This window comes from Phodopus roborovskii, unplaced genomic scaffold (assembly GCF_943737965.1).
Source record: "Phodopus roborovskii unplaced genomic scaffold, PHOROB, whole genome shotgun sequence".
Lineage (NCBI taxonomy): Eukaryota > Metazoa > Chordata > Mammalia > Rodentia > Cricetidae > Phodopus > Phodopus roborovskii.
In genome coordinates, this window is record NW_026126558.1 from 15,171,325 (window position 1) to 15,187,742 (window position 16,418).

Sequence of the window (16,418 nt, forward strand, 5' to 3'; positions counted from 1 at the left end):
CCTGAGATTCAGGATCAAGATAGAACAAAAGGCAGCTGTCCCGTCTGCTGCCTGTCATTGTGTGCCAAGGGGAAAGTTCACCATTTTAATGAATAGTACCACCTCCCTGATATAGTGCTTGATTGGAGAGAGAGAGATGTGGGGAAGGGGGTCACTGAGAAGCATGGGAGGAGAAGGAGGAAGGACAGAAGGGAAAAAAAGGAAGGAAGAAGACAACCATTATGGCAGGGAGAAGCTGAAAGAGTGCTTTGGGCTGAGCTAAAGCATAAATAAGTCCCTGGTCTGAGCTACTCTAGGACTCCAATTCTGTTTTATGGCTACATTTATTAATTCACAGCTTTTATGTTTTGTAAAAGCAGATTGGTTCCAGATACTTAAAAATTAGCATGCTGTCTATTTACACATCTGCTAAATTCAAAACTAGTAAAGAAGGGAGTGTTACTGTATTCAACAACTCTCTCCCTTTGTTATTGCCCTTATTGTCCACATATTTTATTACTTGTGGCCTGGTCTACTGAGGGGAAAGACATTTCACATGTTCTTGGAACTATTATTTGTTTTCAGGCTCAAAGTCCCTCTGACATGCACAGTGATACTTTGGTCTTTCTTAGTCTGGTCTGCTTCAACTAACATTATTTTTCCCACATGTCTGCTAACTAGCATGGATTTGTTCTTTCAACAAGACAATTTATTGAATGTCTATGGACAACAATGACAATGTGAGTTCCAAACAGGAAAAAAAAAAGGGGGGGGGGTTCTCATTTCTGGCCCAACAAGACTTGAACACACAGAATACAGCTTTCCGATCATACAAGAGTCCTGTTATCCCAGCCATCAGGGAGAAGCAGGGGAATTGTGACTTCAAGGATAGTTTAGAGAAATTTGGACACTTAGAAATACCTACTCTATACAAGTTTAAGTTTTAAAATAGAAATATTTAAAGGTACTGGGGTCATGGCTCAATAGTAGAGTCTAGTATGCATACAGTCCTAGTGCCAGAAAGTACTGGGGATGGAGGCACAGAGTGCTGATCTATGCAAATAGATATTGTTTCAAGATCACAGACATTGGTTCAAGGTCCAATACATCATTCCAAGGTCATAGGCTTGTCTATTAAAAGCTTTGCTTTTAAGAGTAATCATGGGCAACAGGTCCTTGTACATATGCTCAGACAACTGCTCTCATGGAAAGATTCACATCTGAATTATGCAAAACTACTTTTCACCTCCTTCAAAGACAACCAAATCACAAAACTATAGCACTCAGGAAAATGATCTACCCAATATCTGATGTATAGACATTTAAAACTGAAGGAACTTCAGGGAATTTTTCTTCCACTACACAGACCTAGAAACTGAGAGCCAAACTTTAAGAGTCTTTCCTAAGATTATCCAGTAAATTAATGAGACCAAGGCAGCTCTAGTGATTTTTGGGGATGCTCACATTTTTACTGTACTCTGGAGTATTTACCAATATTTATTTGACAGGAAAACATTTGTTAACATTAAGGATGATTTAACAAGGAGTAGAAGTCAAACAGAAACCTAGGCAGAAAACTCCTGAGTTCATTTAACACATGTGAATGACATTGACTCAAGTCCCCTCCAAAAAGACTGATACCATTAAAAAAAAAAATCCTAAGGATGTTGCCACTTTCCCTCTCAAGGGCAAAAAAAGGTGACCTTGAAAAAGTAGGAATCTAGCCCATTTCCTTTATAAGGATCTGGTATATCAGGGAGCTGATCTATTGCTTGTCCCTGAGCCATGAGTTAAAGCAATGCTCACAATGCTCAATGCTGCAAAATTTTGAATATGCTGAAACCACTTAACTGTATACTTCAAATTGTTGGGCTAAGGCTATGCATGCTATATCTCAATAAAGAGATATTGTTTAAATAAAGAGAATATTGTAGAATAAGTATCAGCATATGAATGTGCAGCCTTATCGAATCCCTGTGACCTCAGTGCCATAACATCTTATTGCATTCCTCAAGCCTCAATGTCACAGTGTCATGACAACCCCATCACATTTATGTATCCTTAATAGCATAGCCTTATAGCCATAAAATCTTCAGTAAAAATGTATTGTTACCTTAATGGGACAAAAGGACAAAAACAATTGTAAAAAAGTCAACTCCATCATACTCAGGCTCATCCTTTGGAAGTGAATCTGTTGAGCCAGCACTACCATGGGTAAAACTGCTTCCTGGCAAAGAGCCTCATTGTTCTGTTTCTCCATCTGAGAATCAGATGGTGAGGTCATTTATACAGCAAAGGAAACAACAGATTGAAAAAGTAATATGCATATTGGGGGAAATACTTTAGACCATGTTCCTGATAAGGAGTTAATAATCAAAATGTATAAGGAATTCATAGAACTTAATAGCAAAAAGAAAAACCTGGATTTTAAAATAGACAAAGGCCAGGCAGTGGTGGTCCACACCTTTAATCCCAGCATTTGGGAGGCAGAGGCAGGTGTATCTGTGTGACTTCAAGGCCAGCCTGGTCTACAAAGCTACAGAGAGAAACACTCTTGAAAAACCAAACAAATAAGAATAAAAATAGACAAAGGGCAGAGATGTTTCTCAGTGGAAGACAAACAAGTAGTAACAGATAAATGTTAAGATATTCAACATGGCCCCCGGTTCTCCCTGCTCCTGTGTCCTGTCCCCATCGAGAGCACCCTTGGAGCACTGATACACTCCCACCCATCCCCACCACAAGCCTGCCCCCCCACCCTGTGCTCTACCCTGCCCACTGTCCTGCCGCTCGGGTTGAGCACAGGGACAGAGGGTGGAGCCAACAGTCCACACTACTTCGGAGGATTTTCCGAGCTACTATGAACACAGGAGACCTGCCTATCCATGCAGGTCCACCCGTAATTCCCACCTGCTTGGTCTCTGACCCCCACCTCCAGTCCTCTGCTGGAGTCCCGGGCCCCACCCAGAGATCTGCCTATCTCTGCAGGACCACTCTGAGTTCCTGCTGGCATCTTCTACTGGATCCTCATCCCTGACCCCATCCCTGGGCCCCCATCTGCGAGAGACCTCCTAATGAGCTTGGACCACCCAGAGCTACAGATAATGAACCTCTGACCCACATAAGCCCACCGGGAAAATACCATAGAGAGAGGGGAGACCCCACCAACACCTACTGGAAGAAGCTATGGGAAGACGGCAATACAAGAAAACACCTAACAACAGAAAGACAAGCATGACACCACCAGAATCTAGGGAATCTACCCCAACTAGAATGGAACACAACAACAAAGCAGAGGAAGCAGAAGGGAACAACTTAAAAATTACCATCATAAAAATGATAGAGGCCATCAAAGAAGATGTGAGAAAATCCCTTAAAGAAATGGAAGAAAAAAACAAAAAAGTGGAAGAAATGAACAAATTCCTTTAGGAAAGTATAAAGTACAGAAAGCAATTAAGCAGGTGAAGGAAACGGTTCAAGACTTGAAAACTGAAATAGAAAAAATAAAAGCGACACAAACTGAAGGAATACTGGAAATAGAAAAACTGAACAAAAAAATCGGGAACTACAGACACAAGCATAACCAACAGAATTCAAGAGATGGAAGAGAAAATCTCAGGTGCAAAAGATAAACTAGAAGAAATAGATTCATCAACCAAAGAAAACCATAAATCCAACAAATCCTTAACACAAAACATCCAGGAAATATGGGACACCATGAAAAGGCCAAACCTAAGAATAATATGCATAGAGGAAGGTGAGGAAGCCCAGCTCAAAGGTGCTGAAAACATATTCAACAAAATCATCAAGGAAAACTTAACAAATCTGAAGAAGGACATACCAATGAAAGTACAAGAAGCATACCGAACCCCAAATAGTCTGGACCAAAGAAAAAAGACCCCTCGACATATAATAATCAAAACACCTAGCATACAGAATAAAGAAAGAATAAGAGCAGTGAAGGAAAAAGGACAGGTAACATATAAAGGCAGACCTACCAAAATTACACCTGATTTCTCCATGGAAACCCTCAATCAAAGCCAGAAGGTCCTGGATAGATGTTCTAAAAGTATTAAGAGAACACGGATGCCAGCCCAGGCTACTATACCCAGCAAAACTCAATCAATATAGATGGAGAGAACAAGATATTTAATGACAAAACCAGATTTTCCTAATACATACCTACAAATCCACCGCTACAGAAAATTCCAATCCAAGGAAGGTAACTATGCCCACAAAAATGTAGGCAACAGATAATAACTACACCAGAAACCAAGGGTAAAGCAAAACAAATATATTCACAATACCACTGCCAACAACAAACCTAAAACACGCAAGCATCAACAATCAAGGTCCTTACTTACTCTCAACATTAATGGTCTTAACTCACCTATAAAAAGACAAAGGCTAACAGAATGGATACAAAGACAGAATCCATCCTTCTGCTGCATACAAGAAACACATCTAAGCTTCAAAGATAGACATTACCTCAGGGTAAAGGGTTGGGAAAAGATCTTCCAATCAAATAGAACCAAGAAGCAAGCAGGCATGGCTATCCTATTATCTAACAAGTTAGATTTCAAACCAAAATTAATCAAAAGATGAAGATGGTCATTTTGTATTCATCACAGGAGAAATCCATCAACACAAAGTCTCAGTTCTGAACATCTACACATGCCCCAAATACAAAGGCACCCACATTCGTAAAAGAAACGCCACTAAAGCTCAAAGCTCATATAAAACCTCACACACTTATAGTGGGAGACTTCAACACACCACTTTCAACACTAGACTGGACCACCAATCAGAAACTCAACAAAGAAACAAAAGAACTAACAGAAGTTATGTCTCAACTGGGTTTAACAGACATCTATAGAACATTCCATCCAAACACAAAAGAATACCTTCCTCTCTGCTCCACTTGGAACCTTCTCTAAAATTGACCACATACTAGGTGACATAACAAACCTCAACAGATACAAGAGAATAGGAATAGTCCCCTGTACCTTATAAGACCACCATGCTTTCAAATTGGAATTCAACAACAACACAAAGAGTAGAAAACCTGCAAACTCATGGAAACTGAACAATGTGCAATTGCACCACACCTGGAACAAAGAAGAAATAAAAGAAAGAAATTAAGGAATTTCTAATATTCAACGAAAATGAGGACACAACATACCCAAACTTACGGGACACCTTGAAATGAGTGTTATGAGGGAAGTTCATTCCACTAAGTGCCCATATGAAGAAAACAGAGGATAGTCACATAACAGAATTAATAGTGCAACTGAAAGCCTTAGAACAGAGAGAAGCAAACTCACCCCCGTAGGAGTAGACACCAGGAAATAATCAACTTGAGGTCTGAAAACAAAATAGAAACCAGGAAAATACAAAAAAAAAAAAAGTCAATGCAACAAAGAGTTGGTTTTTTGAGAAAATCTATAAGATAGACAAACCTTTATCCAAACTTATGAAAAAGCAGAGACAGAACATGCAAATTAACAAAATCAGGGGAACATAACAATGGACACAGGAAATCCAGAGCATTCTCAGGTCATACTTTGAAAACCTGTACTCCACAAAAATTGAAAATTCAAAGGAAATGGAGACATTTATGGATAACCTTCACTTACCAAAATTAAATCAAGAACAGACAAACAACTTAAATAGACCTATAACCCACAATGGAATAGAAGCAGTCATCGAAAGCCTTCCAACCAAAAAAAGTCCAGGGCCAGATGGATTCAGTGCAGAATTCTACAAGACATTCAAGGAATAACTAATACCAATACTCCTCAAACTGTTCCACAAAGTAGAAACAGAAGGCTCATTGCCAAACTCTTTTTATAAGGCCATGATAACCTTGGTACCCAAGCCTCACAAAGACACAACTAAGAAAGAAAACTACAGACCAATATCCCTGATGAACATCGATGCAAAAATACTCAATAAAATACTGGCAAACCAAATTCAAGAATACATCAGAGAGAAATCATCCACCATGACCAAGTAGGCTCCATCCCTGGATTGCAGGGATGGTTTAACATATGAAAATCTATTAACGTGATCCATCATATAAACAAACTGAAAAAGAAAAACCATATTAGTATCTCCCTAGATGCTGAAAACGCCTTTGACAAAATTCAATACCCTTTCATGATAAAGGTCTTGGGAGAGTTCAGGGATAACAGGAACATACCTAAACATAATAAGAGCAATATACAGCAAACCAACTGTCAACATCAAACTGAGTGGAGAGAAACTTATGCCAATTCCTCTAAAATCAGGAACAAGACAAGGCTGCTCTCTCTCTCCATATCTCTTCAATATCATACTTGAAGTTCTAGCTAAAGCTATAAGACAACAAAAGGAGACCAAGGGGATCCAAATTGGAAAGGAAGAAGTCAAACTGTCTCTATTTGCAGATGATGTGATAGTTTACATAAGCGACCCAATAAACTCTACCAGGGAACTCCTACAGCTGAAAAACACCTTCAGCAAACTAGCAGGATACAAGATAAACTCAAAAAAATCAGTAGCCCTACTTTTTTCAGACGACTAAGAGACAGAAAAAGAAATCAGTGAAACATCACCCTTTACAATAGCCACATGCAACATAAAGTATCTGGCTGGGTGTAATGCTTACCAAACAAGTAAAAGACCTATATAATAATAACTTTGTGGAAAGATCTGCCATGCTCTTGGATAGGTAGGATGAACATAGTCAAAATGGCAATCTTGCCAAAAGCAATCTACAGATTCAATGCAATCCCCATTAAAATCCCACTATAATTCACTGACCTTGAAAGGATAATAATCAACTTTATATGGATAAACAAAAGACCTAGGATAGCCAAAACAACACTATACAATAAAAGAAACTTCAGGAGGCATCACCATTCATGACTTTAAGCTCTACTACAGAGCTATAGTTCTGAAAACAGCCTGGTATTGGCACAAAAATAGACAGGTAGACCAATGGAATCAAATTGAAAATACTGATATTAACCCACACACCTATGAACACCTGATTTTCAACAAAACAGCTAAAATTATACAATGGGGAGAAGACAACATCTTCAACAAATGGTGCTGGCACAATTGGATGAGGGTGTGTAGAAGACTGCAGATAGATCCATGTCTGTCGCCATGCACAAAACTCAAGTCCAAATGGATCAAAGACCTCAATATCAATCCAACCACACTGAACCTCTTAGAAGAGAAAGTAGGAGATACCCTTGAACAAATTGGTATAGGACTTGAACATAACTCCAGGGGCACAGACACTGAGAGAAACAATGAATAAATGGGACCTCTTCAAACTTAGAAGCTTCTGTAAGGCAAAGGACACAGTGGACAAGACCAAACGGCAGCCCACAGACTGGGAAAAGATTTTCACCAATCCTGTATCCAACAAAGGGCTGATGTCCAAAATATACAAAGAACTCAAGAAACTAGTCAACAAAACACCAAATAACCCTATTAAAAAATGGGGTACAGAACTGAAGAAAGAATTCTCAACAGAGGAAATCAAAAAGGCTGAAAGACACTTAAGAAAGTGCTCAACATCCTTAGCTATCAGGGAAATGCAAATCAATGCAAATCAAAACAACTTTGAGATACCATCTTACTGCTGCCAGAAGGGCTAAAGTTAGAAACACCAATGACAACTCATGCTGGAGAGGATGTAAAGAAAGGGGAACACTCCTCCATTGCTGATGGGAGTGCAAACTCATACAGCCATTTTGGAGATCAGTATAGCGGTTCCTCAGGAAAATGGGAATTAGTTTACCACAGGACCCGACAATCCCCCTCTTAGGCATATACCCGAATGATCCACATCCATGCAACAATGACATCTGTTCAACTATGTTCATAGCAGCACTATCTGTAATAGCAAGAATCTGGAAGCAACCTAGATGTCCCTCAATTGAAAAATGGATAATGAAGATGTGGCACATCTACACAATGGAATACTACTCTGCAGAAAAAAAAAAAAATAATGGTATCTTGAAATTCGCAGGCAAGTGGATGGCACTTGAAGAAACCATCCTGAATGAGATAACCCAGTCACAACAGAGGAAGATAGTATGTACTCTCTCATATATGGATTTTAGACATAGAGCAAAGGATCACCAGCCTATAATTCACACCACCAGAGGAACTAGGATACAAGGTGTATTCTAAGAGATTCATATAAAATCCCTCACAGAACTGGGAAGGGGCAAGTCCCCCAGAGCACACGGGAAGTAGGGGGTGGCAGTGAATGGAGAGAGAAATAGGAGAAAGTGAGGGGGAGGAAAGGAAAACACGTGCGACTAGGAAGATTGAGTCTGGGTAGGAATAGAAGCCAGGAGAGAGAGAGAGAGAGAGAGAGAGAGAGAGAGAGAGAGAGAGAGAGAGAGAGAACATAAAAGAGGGAGCCAATATTGGTTTGAAGAGAAAATTGAACCCAAAGAAAAGTCTATAGAACTACAAGACTGCCGCCCATTAACAGTTTGAGCTTCCGTGGAAAGGCTACCATAAATGCCCTTCCCGGAGAGTGAGATCAACAACTAAATTATCCATGGAGCCCTCATCTAATACCTGTTGGAAACAGGAGCAAACACCCATACATAAACACTGAGTCGAACTAGAACCCAGATGCAGATGGAGAGGACAAGACCAGGCTGCAGATACACAGAGACAGCTTACCTGAATAAGGAGGAGCTAACGGCCCACCAGACTGATAGCTGGGAAGCCAGCACCGGACTGACTCAGTCCCCCCTGAATATGGGTCTCAGCCAGAAGGACTGAGCAGTCTAAGGGACCTCAGACAGTGGAACCAGGATGTATCCCTGGTGTACAAAAGGACTTTGCGAACACATCTCCCATGGAGGGATAACTGCCTTAACCTAGAGACAGGAGAGAAGCCCTAGTCCCTACTTCACATGACCTGTCAGATCTACATGACCCCAACTGGATGGCATTCCCCTACATATGGAATTGGGGTGGGAGGATGGGAGAGAAGGGTGGTTAGGGTGCATGGGAGAGGGCAGAGAGGGTAAAAGTGACGGAGGGAGTGAAGGAGGGAGAGGGGGGAGAGGGAACTGGGATCAACATGTAAAATAATTAAATAAAAACCAAAAGATAGATATTCAACATGACTGACCCCTCAGGGATATGCAAATTAAAAACTTCCCTGAAATCAGCCCAGAAGTAGTGTCAGTTGGAGGCCCGAACCCCAGCCCTGGAGTAGTGCCAGACCCCAGCCTCAGTCCCAGGAGTGGTAAGACAATAGCAGCAGTTTCCAACAGTAGCTTCCAGAAACTATCTCAAAAAGTTCCTTCCTCTGGGCTGTATCTGAGCCAGCATCCATTGCCATTTTTTGGTTGGAATTACCCTGCTGCTATATCGAGCACTGGACCCTCAGCTCCACCTACACCTAAGGAGGAATCACCTGAGCCATGGCCCCACCTGCAATGGAAGGAGAGTCCACTAGAGCTGTAACCCCACTGCACCAAAGAAGCAACCACCTGAGCCTGGGGTCCACTTTCACAAAGAGGAGACTTCACTAGAGGCTCTGCTCGGCTTGTGCCTGAAGGTGTGGTCAGAGCCACAGCCCCCAACTAGACCAATCGGAGAAAGAGGGACAGTGAAGCACAAGCTCCACCTATACTGATTAGAGGAAGAGATGCATAGACAACAAGGTAAGAACACAACAATATGAAGAGCAATATGGCACCAGTAGAAAATTGTGGAGCTACAACAGCAAGGCCAGAACATCCCAATACAGATGAAGCAGAAGAAAATGAGAAATGACCTTAAAAAATAACTTTATGAGGATCATTAAGGCCCTTAAAGAGGAAATAGAGGAAAAGACACACACACACACACATATATATAATATATATGATGATATCAACAAATCCCTTAAAGAAAACCAAAAAAAAAAAAAAGTAACCAAGCAAGTGAAGGAAATAATTCAAGATTTGAAATCTGAAATAGAGACAATAAAGAAAATACAAACTGAGGGAATTCCAGAAATAGAAAAAAAATGGAAAATCTGGGTAAATTGTCAGGAGCCACAAATGCAGGCATAAACAGACCACAAAAGATGGAAGAGAGAGAATTTCAGGCGTAAAAGATATGATAGAAGAAATAGATTCATCTGTCAAAGAAAAAATCAAAATCCAACAAATCATTAACACAAAACATGCAGGAAATCTGTGGCACCATGAAAAGACTGAACCTAAGAGTAATAGGGATTGGTGGGGGGGGGGGGCATGGGAGGGAGGGAGGAATGGAGAGGGAACTGGTATTGATATGTAAAATAAGAAAAAATAATAAAATAAAAGAATAATATGGATAGAAGGAGAAGTACAACTCAAGGGCACAGAAAATTATAGAAGAAAATTTTCCCAAACTAAAGAAGGACATGCCTATGGAAGTACAAGAAGCTTACAAAACACCAAATAGACTGGGCCAAAAAAAAAAAAAAAAAAACAAAGGTCCCCCTTGCCACATAATAATCAAAACAATAAACATACACAATAAAGAACATTAAGAGCTGCAAAAGAGAAAGGCCAGGTTAAAAAAAAAAAAAAAAAAAGGGGGCAGACCTGGGAATTACGCCTGACTTCTCAACAGAAACAATGAAAGCCAGAAGATCCTAGTCAGATGTCATGCAGACACTAAGGGACTATGGATGCCAGCCCAAACTACTTTACTCAGCAAGGCTTTCAATAACCACAGGTACAGAAAATAAGGTATTCTATGATAAAAACCAAATTTAAACAATACCTATCTACAAACCCAGAGCTACAGAAAGTACTAGAAGGAAAATGCCAACACAAAGAAGTTGGCCACATCCACAAGAACACAGGCAATAGATGAGCTTACAGCCACAAATCCCAAAGAAGGGAATTGAACACATAATGCCATCACCAACAGCAAAAACAGAAGTACAGGGACTAGGAATCACTGATCATTAATTTCCATTAATATAAATAGTCTCACTTTACCTATAAAAAGACATAGGTTAATAATACATTGGATATGAAAGGAGAATTCATCCTTGTTCTGCATACAAGAAGAAGCTTAACAGAATAAGGGAACTAACAGATGTTATGACTCAAATGGATTTAACAGACAGCTATAGAAAATTTCACCCAAACACAAAAGAAAATGCTTTCTTTTCAGCACTTTATGTAACCTTCTCAAAAATAGACCATGTACTCGATAACAAAGCAAACCTCAACAGATAAAAAAAAAAAAAAAAAGGAATAAAGCCCTGTACCCTATCAGATCAGATCATCACAGCTTAAAGTTAGAATTCAACAGCAAGAACGTCCACAAACACATGACCAATGATAAACTGAACCACCACTGGGTCAGTCAAGGAAGAAATATATTAAAGACTTCCTAAATTTTAATGAAAATGACCACACAACATACCCAAACTTATGAGACATAAAGGAGGAGGCAGTGCTAAGAAGGAAGTATGCAGCACTAAATGCCTGCATAAAGAAGCTGGATAAATCCCACACTATTGAATTAACAGAACAACTGAAAGTGCTAGAAAAAGAAGCAAACTCACCCAGAAGTAGTAGACAGCAAGAAATAGTCAAATAGAAACAAAGAAATAATATGAAGAATCAATGAGACAAGAGTTGGTTCTTTGAGAAATTCAACAAAATAGACAAACCTTTATCCAAACTAACTAAAAGACAAAGAGAGAAATGTCCAAATTAACAAAATCAGAAACAAAAGGGAGGCATAACAACAGACACTAAGGACATCCAGAGAATCAGGTCATACTTTGGAAATTTGTATTGTACAAAACTGGAAAACTTGAAGGAGATGAACAATTTTCTAGGTAAGTACCACACAACAAAATTAAATCAAGAACACATAAACCACTTAAACACACCCATAACCCCTAAGGTAATAGAAACAGTTATCAATAGTCTCCCCAAACAAACAAACAGAAAGCCCAGACTCAGATGGACTCAGTACAGAATTCTACCAGATGCTCAAAGAAGAGCTAATACCAATACACCACAATTTTTTTCACACACAAAACAGAAGACACATAGCCAAACTCTTTTTATGAGGCTACAGTTACCCTGATACACAAATCACACAAAGGCACAGCTGAGAAAGAATTAAAGACTAATTTCCCTCATTAACTAGATGCAAAAATACTCAATAATATACTGGCAAACTGAATTCAAGAATACATCATAAAAATCATCCAACATGACCAAGTAGAATTCATCCTGGAGATGCAGGGGTGGTTCAAAATCTGTCAATGTAATCCACCATATGAACAAACTGAAAGAAAAAAAAACACACACATGGATAGAATAGGGATACAAGAAACATATCTAAACATAAAGACAATAAACAGTAACCCAACAGCCATCAAAAACTAAATGGAGAAAAACTCAAAGCAATCCCACTGAAATCATGAACAAGACAAGGCTGTCCACTCTCTCCTCATCTGTTCAATATAGAACTTGAAGTTCTAACCATAGCAATGAGACAGCAAAAGGAGATCAAGGGGATACACATTAGAGATCAAAAGAATACACATCGGAAAAGAAGTCAAACTCGCTATTTGCTGATATTAATAGGTTACATAAATGGACTCCAAAAATTCCATCAGCAAACACCTACAACTGATAAACACCTTCAGTAACATAGCAAAATACAAGATTAACTTTAAAAATCAGTATCCCTCCTATACACAGATGACAAATGGGCTGAGAAAGAAATCAGAAATACCACCTGTCACAATAGCCACAAATAACATAAAATGTCTTGGGCCAACTCTAACCAAACAAGTAATAGACCTGTATGACAAGAAATTGAAGAAGATACCAGTAAATGGAAGAACCTTCCATGTCCTTGGATAGGTAGGATCAACATAGTAAAAATGGCAATCCTACCAAAAGTAATCTACAGAGTCAAAGCAATCCACATCAAAATCCCAGCACAATTCTTCGCAGACCTTTAAAGAACAATACTCAGTTTCATAGGGAAAAACAAAAAAATTCAGGTAGTCAAAAACAACCCCATATAATAAAGGATCATCTAGGGACATCACTATCCCTGACTTCAAGCTTCAAGCTCCATTATAGAGCTATAGTAACGAAAGCAGCTTGACATTGGCATAAAAAAAAGTAGGTGAACCAATGGAATTGAATCAAAGACCCTGATATCAACCCACGTACCTATGAACACCTAATTCTTGACAAAGAAACTAAACTATATAAAGGAAAATAGAAGGCATATTCAAGAAATGGTGACGGTATAACTGGCTGTGGACATGAATGCGAATAGATCCATATCTATCATCATGCACAAAACTCAAGTCAAAATGGATCAAAGACTTCAACATAAATCTATCCTCACTGAACCTCATGAAAGACAACGTGGGACATACACTTGAATAAATAGGCACAGGAGATCACTTCCTAAATAGAACACTAGCAGCACAGACACTGAGAGCAACAATTAATAAATGGGACCTCCTGAAACTGAGAAGCTTCTGTAAAGCAAGCAATAAAATCAACAAGACAAAATGTCTCCCTACAGAATAGGAAAAGATCTTCAAACCCATTTCTGGCAAAGGGCTGAGCTCCAAAATATACAAAGAACTCAAGAAACCAGAAATCAAACAAAATAAACCAATTAAAAAATGGAGTACATATCTAAATAGAATTCTCAACAGAACAATCTCAAATGCAGAAGAGCCACCTAAGGAAATGCTCAACATCCTTAGTCATCAGGGAAATGCAAATCAAAACCACTCTAAGACTCCATATTATACTGTTCAGACTGGCTAAGATCAAAAACACCAATGACAGCTTATGCTGGAGAGGATGTGGAGAAAGGGGAACACTTCCATTGCTGGTAGGAGTGCAAACTTGTACAGCTGCTGTGGAAATCATTATGGTGATTTCTCAGAAAATTAGGGATCAACCTACCTCAAGACCCTGTAATACAGCTGTTGGGCATATACCCAAAGGAGGCACATTCACACCACAAGGACATTTACTCAGCTATGTTCATAGCAACATTATTTGTAATAGCCAAACAACCTAGATGTCCCTCAACCTCAACTGAAGAATGGATAAAGAATACATGGTAAAATTACACAATGGTATACTACTCAGTAGTAAGAAAAAAAATGAAATCCTAAAATCTGTAGGCAAATGGAAAGAACTAGAAAAAAAAATATCCTGAGTGAGATAATTGAGACCCAGAAAGTCAAATATAGTATGTACTCACTCATAAGTGGATACCAAACATAAAGCAAAAAATACCCAGCCTACAAACCATAATCCCAGGAATGCTAGAACCCTCTTCCAGAAACAGAAGCAGATGCTGAAATCTACAACTAACTATTGGGCCAAGCCTCTGAACTACAATCAAAATGAATGAAGAGCAATAATATGAACTAAGGAGTCAAGAACATGATGGGGAGATCCACAGAATCAACTAACCCGAGCTAGTGAGACATCACTGACTCCAGACTGACAAATGAGGAACCTACGTTAAGATGGAACTAGACTCCCTTAATATAGGTGACAATGGTACAGCTGGGACAATATATGAGGCCACTGGCAGTGGGTCCAAGATCTAATCCTAATGCACAAACTGACTTAATGGAGCCTGTTCTATATGGAGGGATACCTTTCTTAGCCCAGACACAGTTGGAGGGTGGAGAGGTGCCCTGGTTTGCCTCAATGAGATGATGGGACAAAACTCAGTAGACTTCTTAGGGGAGGCCTTACCCTCTCTAAGGAGCAGATGGGGGGAAGGGGGAGGAGAGGAATGATGGGAAACTGGGATTGGAATATAAAAAATAAAAAGAGGAAAAAAACAAAAGGCCATATAGAGAAAAAAAATTAATGCCATAAAGTTTTAAGCAAGAATAAAGGTTTGACAGAAAATGAAAAGATGTGGATTCCTTCCAGACTAATGTGGTTTGATCACACCAGACCGCCTGAAACAGAGTACAAGCTGATCCTACATTCCAAACAGCTGGACAAAACAGCCCTACAGACTACAGCTAGGATATCTGACTCTTCTTCGAATCCCCCAAGACAGCGCCCCTTACCAGCAGGAAGTAGTTTGGAAAGAACGACGCCCAAATTCCCAAATATTGTGTATAAATGATTGTTTTCATTTAATTGGACTTTGTTATATAAAATTAAATAAAAAATAAATAAAAAAATAACAAAAAAAAGAATAAAGGTTTGATCAATGGAAATGGAGCACATGATTGAAAATAAAATAAAATAAAAACCTTCAATGAGATGCCATCTTACATCTGTCAGAATAGCTATTTGCAAAGGATAAAAGGCAGCAAGTGTTTGGAACTATAAGGACAAAGGAGTCCTCATACACTGTTAGATGAAATGTGAACCAGTACAATTATGAAAACAGTGTGTAATTTTCTCAAATAATTAAAAAATAGAATCACCAGATAAATGATTAGCCATGCTTATTCTGGGTACACACCCAAAGGAAATTTGTCCAGTTTATTCACTTAAAGCATTGTTCACATAGCAGTGCCATCAAATCAACTCAGTGACTGCAAAGTAAATGGAATAACAATATTTGGCACACACACACACACACACACACACACACACACACACACATAGGTGCAAGCACAATGGAGTTCTGTGTGCACCCAACAAATCACCAGAAACAAGAGTCATCTAGGACAGGGTGTGCACATGTTTGTGGGGCGTTTTCTTTTTTTTTTTTTTTAATGACTGATGTGCAAGTGCCCAGCCTGGTCTGGGTGGTGCCATTCCTGGGCAAGGAGTCTTGGGCTGTGTAAGAAGCAGGTAGAATGAGCCACAGAGAACAAACCTGTAAATCACATCTCAGTGGTGTCTGTTCCCTCCCCAAGATCCTATTCTAGCTTCCCTCAATAATGGCCTCTAACAGGTAAGTAAACATAAACTCTTCTTTCTCCTAGTTTGCTTTTGGCCATAGTGTTCCTCACAGCAACAAAAAGCAAACCGGGACAGAAAGACATCCTGACATTTCCAACAACTTCAATGAAGCTAGAAGACATTAACCTGGGTAAAACAAGCCAAATACGGAAACAAAGATTGCATGATCTCAGTACTCAAAACTCAAGAGTAGAACAGCGTCCCAAGTGGGGTATGGAGAGGAATAGATGTGGAGGTGTGGGTCAAGGCTTACTAAGTTTGGGTATGAAGTGAGGAACTTCCAGAATACTAACATACAACAAGGTGACCATAGCTCATGATGCCATGCATTTAGAATGTGCTAAAAGGGAAGATAGAAAATATTTTCACAGCATGGGAGAAAAGAAAGATAGGGCACCTTATAAAATATAAGAATGCTGAGCAGTGGTGGCACACAACTCTAATCCCAGTACTCAGAAAGCAGAGGCAGACAGATCT